The sequence below is a fragment of the Podarcis vaucheri genome (assembly GCF_965113315.1).
Source record: "Podarcis vaucheri genome assembly, chromosome: Z".
Classification (NCBI taxonomy): domain Eukaryota; kingdom Metazoa; phylum Chordata; class Lepidosauria; order Squamata; family Lacertidae; genus Podarcis; species Podarcis vaucheri.
Window position 1 is genome coordinate 30156276 of NC_138758.1, and position 11829 is coordinate 30168104.

General features: G+C 44.9%; 1 protein-coding gene across 1 annotated transcript in view; it reads right to left on the reverse strand.

Annotated features, from left to right (window-relative positions):
- Nucleotides 1-5781, reverse strand: part of LOC309523963 (uncharacterized protein) — a 41084-nt gene extending 35303 nt beyond the window's left edge. Inside the window, exon 1 of the mRNA XM_082208274.1 lies at nucleotides 5683-5781. The gene's annotated coding sequence lies outside the window, so the exon portion shown is untranslated. The remainder of the gene's footprint in view (nucleotides 1-5682) is intronic.
- Between the last annotated feature and the right edge of the window lie 6048 nt (nucleotides 5782-11829).

Sequence of the window (11829 nt, forward strand, 5' to 3'; positions counted from 1 at the left end):
ACTCTTGTGACTTGCAGGAATGTGTATGTGCATGCACACTGCATCTGGCAGGGTGGGTCTGTTTCCAGTGGTGGAAGTGGTACCTGGTCATGGCTGTGCCTTCTTCTGACTCTAGTTCTTCCATTCCCAGTCAATACCTTCCCTGGAGGCCACTGAATTTTTTTCTCCTTGGGAGGGGATGGGAGAGGTGTGATTCCTGCCTCCCCATCCAGAGCTGCCAAATTCTGGAAAATGGGAGTACCTACCACCTCCAACCTCTGTTCCCTGATCTCAACAACCCCATATCATTCTGTTCCATCCTCTTTCCCCCATTCCTCACGCCTACCAATCTAAGCCTGAGCTTGACAGTGCCTTGGGACTCATCACACAACAGAGCAATGCCAAGATACTAATCATTGAAGGAGTCTGGATTTCTGGTGCAGAGCTGAATTCACAGACTGCTCAGGTGCAGACCCAGATTTACTGGGCATGCCACTCCATCAGCAGCCTCTGCTCATGTGAAGAAGACGCAGCACAGCAGCAAAGAAGGTGGTGTCCGCTGAGAAGGCCTGGTGGTGACCAACAACCCAGTTCACCAAAGCCATCTCAGCTCCCCCTGCTCTCATCATTGGTTCAAGTCAGGCCAGGGAGGATTATGAAATAGCATTACATGGCAGGCCTGAAAGCCAAAGTGTCTCATAACTGGATGTGTGATTTTTGGAATTGCGCCTCCGACGCTACAGCAAGTCACACACAAACGCTCCTTTCCTTCGCAGAGGCCAGGCCTGCTCTGACAGATGAGAAACCTAATCTTAGCAGTGGCCGCCCAGCCAGCACATGCCTCTCAAAGGTCACCCACTCAAGTCCAAGAACTTGTGTGTTGGAACTATCACCATGTGCAACAGATTTCTATGCTCCTTTCTCTCTCTCTCCCTCTCTCTCTCTCTCTCTCTCTCTGCCTGTTTCTCTCACTTACTCACTTACTCACTCTCACATACAGAGTTTTAAAACAGAGAACAAGTCTATGGCATTTTTTCTTTACTAGAATTATTACTAGTAAGAATATAAAAGAGCCTGCTGGGTCAGGCCAGTGACCCATCTAGTCCTGCATCCTGTTCTCTCACAGTGGCCAAACAGATGCCTGTGGGAAACTCGCAAGCAGGACCAGAGCACAAGAGCTTAAGAGCATACAGTGGTACCTCGGGTACTTAATTCGTTCTGGAGGTCCGTTCTTAACCTGAAACTGTTCTTAACTTGAGGTACCACTTTAGCTAATGGGGCCTCCTGCTGCCCCTGGGCTGCCACTGCACGATTTCTGTTCTTATCCTGAGGTAACATTCTTAAGCCAAGGAACTACTTCTGGGTTAGCGGAGTCTGTAACCTGAAGTGTCTGTAGCAAGAGGTACCACTGTATTCTCTCTTCCAGAGGTTGCCAGTAAATGGTATTACAGTGATACCTCAGGTTAAGAACTTAATTCGTTCTGGAGGTCTGTTCTTAACCTGAAACTGAACCACCACTTTAGCTAATGGGGCCTCCTCCTGCTGCTGCGCCGCCAGCGCACGAATTCTGTTCTCATCCTGAAGCAAAGTTCTTAACCCAAGGTAATATTTTTGGGTTAGCAGAGTCTGTAACCTGAAGCGTATGTAACCTGAGGCGTATGTAACCCGAGGTACCACTGTATTCAGAAGCATTGCTGCCGCTGACCATGGAAACACAGCATAGTTATCATGGTTACTACCTTATTCTCCATGAATTTGTCCACTTCTTTCTTTGAAGCCGTCCTGCGGCAGTGAATTCCATAGTTTACCTATGCACTGTGTGAAAAGAAGTCCTTCCTTTTATCTGCCCTGAAGCTTCCAAAGTCCAGCTTCATTGGATACCCATACGTTCTAGTGTTTCCTACCAGTACCTTTTTCCCTGTGGGAGAAAAGCAATGGGTGTGTGTGTGTGTGATTTTGAGCAGGAAAAATGGACTGAAGGGGGAAACAACCTCCTTGGACTGAAATGGACTGAAGGGCTAAACAACCTCCTTCCCCATCCATTCTCCAACTTAAATTTGTAGCCTGTTGCTTGGTTTTGGTTCAAAAAACCATTGCTAATACCACAGCCATTTCCCTATGTCCCATGAAGGGTGGAGATGAGGTCACGGTTGCTATCCCTCCTCTTAACTTCCATATGGTCAGCCAAAAGTCTGAATAGTTGTATGCCCACAGCCAGAAAACATGCCTAGACATGATGTGTTAAGGTGCTTGGCTGAATGTGTGGGGATGTCACCTCAACAGGGACTTTCTGATTTGGACAGCAAATAGGGCTGTGTTTGAAAATGGAGTTGTAACAATAAAAATTACCACTAGATGGAGCCCTTACATATAGCTGCTAATTAGCGGGGGGGGGGAGGCAGGTGAGGAGGCATCCACTCCCCCCCCCCATCATTTTGGTGTTCAGCTTTCCCCCCATTGATTGACATATATAAAGCTGATGTAGTGATATTATGGATTTGGTACTGGTTTCCATACCTATTTTAAACCTTAACTTTTATTCACTTCGTTTAACAATGTTGTTGAAAGATCATAGTTAAACATAAAGTTACATTAAAACACTAAATCATTATTCCATATTCCACTTTTACTTAAAAAAGAAAGAAAAAGAAAACGCTCACTACATACTGATTTTGTTTGTCATATTTGTGAGTGGGAAGAAAAGGAATATTAAATCAGCATTTCCACTTTATCCTCCTTCAGTTGCTATTACGATACCTACAAATAAAAATTTTATTTCTGAAAAACTAATTGATTGTTGTTGCTGTTGTTAGCATTTCATGAATTTTATAATATACACTCCTATTTTTCTAGAAAAAGAGGTGCCAGAACGTACCATGATTGCCTCCCTTGTTCTCTTAGAATGGCAATGGCACCCACCTGAGAGGTGCCGAGCTGAGTTCAGGAGAGTTCTACCTGAAAAAACCCATGATTGCATAGCGCCACCTGTTGCACATAAAGAGGTTTGACAGCTCCCTGCCACAAGGTGCTGCATCTCAATCAGGGCAGGGAACCTTTCTGATTCCACTGAGTCAGTTCCTTATCAAGATCTTCCTAGCAGGCCAAATTTGATGGGCAGACAGGTCTACCCACCTGTCAGTCATCAATGTCACTGATGTTACAAATGATGTCAGGCACTTTGGCCTGACCTCTCAGGCAACAAGGCACTGCTAAAAGGAAGTTGCTTTAAGAATCTAGACATAAGACACAGAGGAAACTCCAGAGGGAAGTGGAGGCAGGAAGAGTAATCAAGGGAAGAATATGCCATTGTCACAACTATATCATAGAATCATGGGATTGTAGAGTTGGAAGGGACCACGGGGGTCATCTAGTCCAACCCCCTGCAATGCAGGAATCTTTTGCCCAACGTGGTGCTTGAACCCATTACCCTGAGGTTAAGAGTCTCATGTTCTACTGACTGACCCATCCATCATGAGCTATATGTTCTTTAGCTTACTTACAGCAGGGCAGGCTCGTCCAAATACCCAAGAATCCTGGGAGCAGCAGTTGGTTATGGGTGCTGAGAATTGTCAGGAACCTCCTCTCCCAGAGCAATAGTTCCCAGAGTTTCCTGTGAAGAGGGATTGGTTTTTAAATCACTATGAGAACTGTAGCTCTGGAAGGGTAATGAGGGTCTCCTAATAAATATCGGTACCCTTAACAAACTACTACTCCCAGGATTCTTTTGGGGGGAGCCATGACTATTTAAAGTGATATGACAGTGCTTTAAACATATGGTATGGATGTGGCCTGTGGGACGCGGGTGGCGCTGTGGGTTAAACCAAAGAGCCTAGGGCTAGCCGATCAGAAGGTCGGCGGTGCGAATCCCCACGACGGAGTGAGCTCCCGTTGCTCAGTCCCTGCTCTTGCCAACCTAGCAGTTCAAAAGCACGTCAAAGTGCAAGTAGATAAATAGGTACTGCTCCGGCGGGAAGGTAAATGGAGTTTCCGTGCATTGCTCTGGTTCGCCAGAAGAGGCTTAGTCATGCTGGCCACATGACCCTGAAGCTGTACGCCGGCTCCCTCAGCCAATAAAGCAAGATGAGTGCCACAACCCCAGAGTCGGTCACGAATGGACCTAATGGTCAGGGGTCCCTTTACCTTTACCTATGGATATGGCCAGAGACAGTAAAGGCTGAGTACCTCCACTGGCATCAGTGATGGACTTTCGGCTGCACCCTATACAACACCTAAACTCTGTGCCCCACCCTCGGCCTTCTATTGTTCGTCCCTGTTGCAGCACCCTCTTTGGTGCCCTCTTGGCCTGGTGCCCATTGCAGGAGACTGAGTCTCACCTTCCTAAAATCCGCCTCTGCTGACATGCTGTCTCTGACAGATTCCCCACCACCACCAACAAGGGAATGCAATCCTTGCCATAAAGAAAGGTCTTTCCACTCCCCTACAGCAAGCAGGATATGGAGCCTGAACTAGATGATCTTCCCAAAGGCTTCAAAGAAAAAAAGTGGGTTTTGAGGAAAGACTTGAGGGAAGGATGAGAGCTGGTCTTGCAGCAGGCTTCTGGAAGGCAGAGGAAGCAGGACAGCAAATGCAGAGAAATATTTGGCAAGAGCAGGGCTCTTCATACTTTTGGCGGGGGGTGGAACTAGATGAACAAAGATCACAGGAAGGGATGCTTCAGGATATGAGTGGAGAGATAAGGAGCCAAGTCCGTGGAGGCTTTCAAGATAAGGATGTCTGGACCTGTGGCGTTCCAGATGTTGCTGGAATGCATCTCCCTCGGTCACTCTGACCACTGGCCTTGTTGGCCAGGGCTGCTGGGAGGATATGTCCAGCAAAATCCTCACATCTCCTCTGCCCCAGTTGATCCTGTTTCTCATTTTATCATGGAGTGAGTTTGCTAGATTGAATCACCTCTACAGTTAGTTGGCTTCACTGAAATCACAGGAGAGCTGGATCTTAACAGCTTCCCACCACTTCCCACCGGTGCAAAGGTGCAAATGCTTTGTTATCATTTATGCATTTACATATGCTAATTTCCAGCTGCAAAGCTCAATCTGCTTGAAAACAGGCCAGTTGATAGAGGTGTCTATGCAACTCAGAACTGAAAGCCATCAATAATGCGGCTTCACAATCTGCAGGGAACGAACGAATGAGTCTTAACTGACTGGAATTACAGAAAACAGGAGGGGGAGTTGGTGCCAGCAACAACAGAAAAACTAGATAGCTGAAGCAGCAGCAGCAGTTGTTCTTAAACCTTAGCAAAGTTATTATTTCTTCTCTTCTGAACAGAAATTCCTTTCTAGAATAATTTTACTTTCACGCCAAGGTAATAATAGTGTCCAAAATAGTTCTTATTTTCATTTTAAGACTCACCAAACCATGCTGGAAAGTGCATGGCTTAAAAACTCACAAATCTCTGTGTGATAATACAGAATTGCCCAGAAATTGAGCCCACCAGAATTTCCTAGTCAGGTACCACCTTCTGGTTGTTTGTTAGAGTACTGGACTAGGACCTAGAAGACCAGGGTTCTAATCCCCACTTGGCCATGGAGCCCCTTGGGACCGTCAATGCCTCTCAGCCTAACATACCTCACAGGGTTGTTGTGGGGATTAACTAAGGAAAGGGGAAGAATAATTTACACCCCCTTGAGGAACTTGGAGAAAAAAGGTGGATGATAAATTAAATAAATAAGAGCAGCCTACCTGCGGGACACTAGTACAGCATCTTCATGAGACTCAGTGAGTCAGTTCTGATCACAGCTTCATGGTGGGCAATGATAGGCTAACTTTCCAAATTAATACCTTACTGCCCAGATCCCGCCCTTTAAGGGGGGGGAAGGCTAACAGCAGAGGACTCTACATCCGTGGAGACTGCACTGCTCTTCCGCTCTTCTGAAGAAAGCTGAACTTTCTGTGCCTTGAGAAAAGACAGAAGAACCACAGAAAAATACAGGATGACCACAGTTGGCTGAGGGCATCATATGCTCTGTAAGAAGCAAGCAAACAAAATATGGCAATTCCACCCTAAAATGCCTTGCATGGAGCGATGCACTCTCACTGAGCAATACAGGCACAATGCATTGATTCCTTAAACATCTGGGGAAATGGGTGAGTATCCCACACTGGAAACCAGCTGGGAGAGGCTTACAATCTTCATTCTGCAGTCACCAACTGCCCTTAGCTCTGTCTGCTGTTCCAAGAGGCACATGACCCCTGGGATCCATTCAAGAATTTGAGGCTCAGGAGTTTGGGAAGCCCTAAGTCAAAGACAGTTTGATTGTTCAACACAGTAACAAAACATGCTCCTGAAGCACCAGTGGGAGCTTAGCTTCTGTGGCTAATAGCATACTGGGGGGCCCAATTTTGGTCAGACCATGGCAGAAAAACAGAGGTTTACCTGCCCCACTTTGCATCCCAAAGTCCTGTCAAAAATCACACCCACCTAACAATCATTAAGAATAAAGCAACAGCCCCCTCAGCGCATCAAGTGACTAAAGGCATTTCCAGATGACTGTTTATTGAGCAGTCATTCTGATTTGTTTGCAGGGAGATTTGACCATATTGGCTATTTAGTGAGTACCCATTCCCATTCGTTTGTGGAGAGGTTAGGGTGTTGCATCAAAGTAAGTGTCATCCCACACTTCCCAGTCCACTGCAAAACTCTGATCTTTTGGGGGACTTCCAGTGAGGCAAGATGGCGAGCGCCACTGCCACGCTGAACTTCTAGGGTCCACCAGCACCAACCAAGCTGCCCGGCTGGTCCCCGCACAGCCATCACTGCCACCACCATGATCAAAGGGGAGCCTGGAGAACCCCAAACGACAAGCAAAGAAGCCGCATGGAGACCACCCCTTCTTTGGGGCCCAGAAGTCTTCGGAGCTAAACAAAGCAGAGCCCCCCGCCCCGCACACCAGCTTACCACTGCCGCCAAGGGAGAACAGTAGGAGGGGACCGGGAATATCAGGGAGGCTGCGAGGGAACACCCCAGGGCTGACCCCAAGCCAATATCCCTGGCGGTTGGCACAAAAGAGTAGACTAGGGTCCAGTGAGGAACTGCACCTTGGAGAAAAACAATTGCAGTGCAGGTTCTCCCCTGCCAGCGGAGAGGAGCAGACAGGCACAGCAAAAACCTTTATTATTTTTATTTTCAGTTCATTTATTATCAATATTTTTAAAATCCTTTGAAGAACTGTAATGGCAGCACTCATGTAGGAGGCCTGAACCATTGGAGGCCATTTCCTGGGTCTGACCTAGGGACCCAAGCCCCTGGGGGCCCCACAGCCCCTTTTTCTAGTTTCTATTTTTTTTCTTTTCTTCTTCTTCTTCTTCTTCTTCTTCTTCTTCTTCTTCTTCTACATTAGTTATATACACAACCCCCCTTTTATATTAATACCATTATCATTCAGTATTCATCCATTTTTATTCACTTCTTATTTCTTACTCATTTTTTATTATTATTAATTTTTTAATTTTTTCATTAAATAAGTGTGTGCATGCGTGCGTGCGCATCTTTTTTTTTAAAAAAAGAAACCTCCTGCCTTCTCATCACCAGTATCACTAAATCTGATTTTACTTTCCTTCTTTTTCTTTTTCCTTTTCATCACTCAACATTTTGAATTTTTCCTACTATTATGGTTTTTCTTCTCCTCTTTTCTGAATAAACCTGAAACTGTTCTTAACCTGAAGCACCACTTTAGCTAATGGGGCCTCCTGCTGCTGCTGTGCCGCCAGAGCCTTATTTCTGTTCTTATCTTGAAGCAAAGTTCTTAACCTGAAGCACTATTTCTGGGTTAGCGGAGTCTGTAACCTGAAGCGCATGTAACCCGAGGTACCACTGTATTCCCTTTGGCTGCCTAGTGATGACCCCCTATTCCCAGGATTTCATATCATTCTGGGGGGAAACATGGCTGCCAGTGGAAGGGACTTCCCCCCTATAGTACCCCCTCCCCACAAACAGGCAGCAGCTATGAAATAGCAAAAATGAACCACAAATGTTGCTACCATCAATAATAATAAGCCCTCTTGAACCTTTTGAGAAATGTTGCCCACTTCTCCACCCAAAATTGCTGAAATCCCCTCCTCTGCTGGAACTATTTGCTGCCTCCTGAGTGCAGCAATGGACTGAGGAGGGAGGGGTGTTTTATCTCAGCCCAAAGTCAAATGCGAGTCAGAATGAGCCAGAGGGACCATGAAGGAAAGGAGCAGAGTTGGGAAAATCATCTCATCCATATTTGCAAGGATCCGAAAACCATATTGTGCACTGCCTGTAAAGTTCCTTTCAAGGTTTCCCCAAAGTTCTTTCTCTCAAAGCAAATTCAAATGGGGTGAGAGGAGGGAGGACACTTGTGCAATTTATTCAAGATTATGTTATCCTGTGGGGTGGAGTGGGGAATAAGTTTCCCTCTTGCAATGTTTCCCTCTTTCCTTCCCCCTTTCATGGCCCCACTTCCAGAAAGCAGGCCACAGCAGGGCAAGATGAAATGAAAACTTCATGAAAGATCATATTGTGGTGCTACCTGGGGGTGGGTGAGGCAACCCCCTGCCTCCTTAAAATGCTTCTCAGGGGCTGCGGCAAGAGCTCCAGCACAGAGTGCTCAAATTACATATAATCTTCCCAGCTGTGAAAGGACAATTAGTGCCAAACCCTCAAGGGGGCTTTCAGCTCCCAACAGGTGCCTCTCCCATTGTGCTCAGATTTAACATCCACCTGCTAAAGGCACAGGAAGGGAATGTTTCACCTCCCGCCACCATCCTCCACCAAAGCAACGTCTGTTACAAGGTGGGCGCTGTCAGAGCAGCCCCTTTCCCTGCTTTGATTATTTCCCGGCATGATAAACAACACAGCCTCACATCTTGGCTTGCCTGGTTTCTGGTCAATTAACTTTAGCTATAACTGGAGCATTCATTCTATGTGGCCAGGGTGTGTGGGTGTGGGTAGATAGGAAGGAAATGCACTGTATCTGTTATCTCATGCTTCAAATGAGCCCATCTTTATAGTTCACGCATGCCAAGCAATTCAGGAGTACTGTATTATGTGCTGTAGAAAGAAGGGTTTGTAGCTGTACCTTTTCTCCACAGGGGCAGACCTGTCCAATATATTTTGGCACCTGAAGTGGGAAACCCATTCTACTACACACCAGTGTGTTTGGAGTACTGTGTACTACCTCACAGTACAGTAGAGTTGGAAAAGGTTCAGAAAACAACAACCCAAATGATCAAGAGGATGGAGTGACTCCCCTGTGAGGAAAGGTTGTAGTACATGGGACTTTTTAGTCCAGAGAAACGGCAATTAAGACTTGTGTCACATGAAATGGGTCCCCCAAGAGTGTAAGACTAAATGAGGGCCTTTCCAGACTGTCACTATCTTCAGGTGGGATTTGATTACATGCCAGCAAATTCAGGTTGTGCAAGTGTAATTGATTAGGAGGTCTTGGGCAACAAATCCACTTCTCCAAAAGATCAGAGTTTTTTTAAGAAATAATTTTTATTAAAGATTTTCCTTGTTTACAAAAGCACATGCATTGTCTCTTTCTTCAGCTTGCGTTTTCTACAGATTGGTTACATTTGTCATGAGACATTGGTGTTATATGCAGTACAATGGTACCTCGGGTTAAGAACTTAATTTGTTCTGGAGGTCCGTTCTTAACCTGAAACTGTTCTTAACCTGAGGTACCACTTTAGCTAATGGGGCCTCCCGCTGCCACTGCACGATTTCTGTTCTCATCCTGAAACAAAGTTCTTAACCCGAGGTACTATTTCTGGGTTAGCGGAGTCTGTAACCTGAAGCATATGTAATTTGAAGCATTTGTAACCCGAGGTACCACTGTATAGGGTTGGGAAGAAAAGAGGGGGAGCAAGAGAGAGGGGATGGGGTGGTAAAGCTTATGTTTTTTTACTTAGTGTATATGTGGGGGTTTTCAGTCAGCGTCACTTGGGTAGGTTCTCTTTCTATTCGCTTGTTATGTTTCCTTGGTGGTGAGAGAGGTTGGGGTGGCCTAAGGTGTTGTTGATTGGTTGGCTGCAGTGAGATGTGTTTGTTCGTGTGTGAGGGAGGAGTTGTTGGATTAAAGTAGCTATATTGAATCACATGCTGTTGGTGGGTTCATGTTGTTGTATTGTTGGGCAGTGTATGTGATAAAGGGGAGCCATACTGGAGTGAGATTACCTGGAGATTTTGTGTTGTATGGTGGAATAGTGGGTGGTGAGCCAGGGGGATAAGGGGTTGGGGTTGGGGACAGTTTGCCTTCTTCTTCCTTCCTTGCTTTAAGCATGGTCTTTGTGAACCTGTTTAGTGTTGTGGGGATTTTCCTTAGATTGTTTTGGAGGAAAGGGTATGCTGTGGTGGGAGTGTTTTCAATTATGTCTCTCTCCAAGTACACCCATTTTTTTTTGTCTCATCTTCTAGGATGTATGGGATTATGTGGCACACTTGGTTGGCAATGTAGTACAGTGGTACCTTGGGTTACAGACGCTTCAGGTTACACATTCTGCTAACCCAGAAATAGTACCTTGGGTTAAGAACTTTGCTTCAGGGGAAATTCTAGAACAGGAGGGTGACAAACTGAAATTGCAGAGTTATGACAAGCTTAAGGAGAAGGTGCGGGACTGGCTACATTACTTTCAAATAAGAGAAGTTTATAACTTGGATAAAAAAATTGGTTTCCAGGTGGAAAAATCAAAGTTGGAAACAGAACTGTTAGAACCCAATGTAAAGGTACTTTCGAGAATGTATAATCTGCTGTTGAAATGGAATACTGAGAAAGAAACAGTAAAATCGGCAATGATAAAATGGGCACAAGACATAGGTCATAACATTATGTTTGCTGACTGGGAGAAGTTGTGGAACACCGGGATTAAATTTACGGCATGTAATGTCTTAAGAGAGAATATTATGAAAATGATGTATAGGTGGTACATGACCCCAGTCAAGCTTGCAAAAATATATCATTTGCCCGATAACAAATGTTGGAAATGCAAAGAGACTGAAGGTACATTCTTTCACCTTTGGTGGACGTGCCCAAGGATCAAGGTCTTCTGGGAAATGATATATAATGAACTGAAAAAGGTATTTAAATATACTTTCCCGAAGAAACCAGAGGCCTTCCTCCTGGGCATAGTGGACCAATCGGTGTTAAAGAAGGATAGAACTTTTTTTATGTATGCTACAGCAGCAGCAAGAATTCTCATCGCAAAGCATTGGAAAACACAAGATCTACCCACCTTGGAAGATTGGCAGATGCAACTAATGGACTACATGGAGATGGCGGAAATGACTGGCAGAATCCGAGACCAGGGAGAGGAGACGGTGGAGGAAGACTGGAGAAAATTTAAAACTTATTTGCAGAAATATTGTAAAATTTATGAATGTTAAGGACATTGAAATGAATTGCAGGGGCTCTAGCAACAAAGTAAAATGTAAGATTGGATTAACAACAGACAAATTAATACGTTATGAATTTGCTGAATTAATTTTTTTAAAAAAGGGATATAAGAACGGGAGATGTGAGGAAGTCCGGAAAATAAGCTAATTGAAGATGAGAAATTAAGAAAGAGGGAATTTTTGTTTTTTGTTATTATATGTGTTTTTATCTCTTTTTTCTTTTTCTTTTGATGTGTTTAATGTTTGTATTTTTGTATTGTATAGTTTTTTTGTGATTTTGTATTTTCTTTGTCTTTTATTGTGGAAACTTAATAAAATATTTATTAAAAAAAAAAGAACTTTGCTTCAGGATGAGAACACAAATCACGCAGTGATGGTGCGGCGGCAGCGGGAGGCCCCATTAGCTAAAGTGGTGCTTCAGGTTAAGAACAGTTTCCGGTTAAGAACGGACCTCCAGGACGAATTAAGTA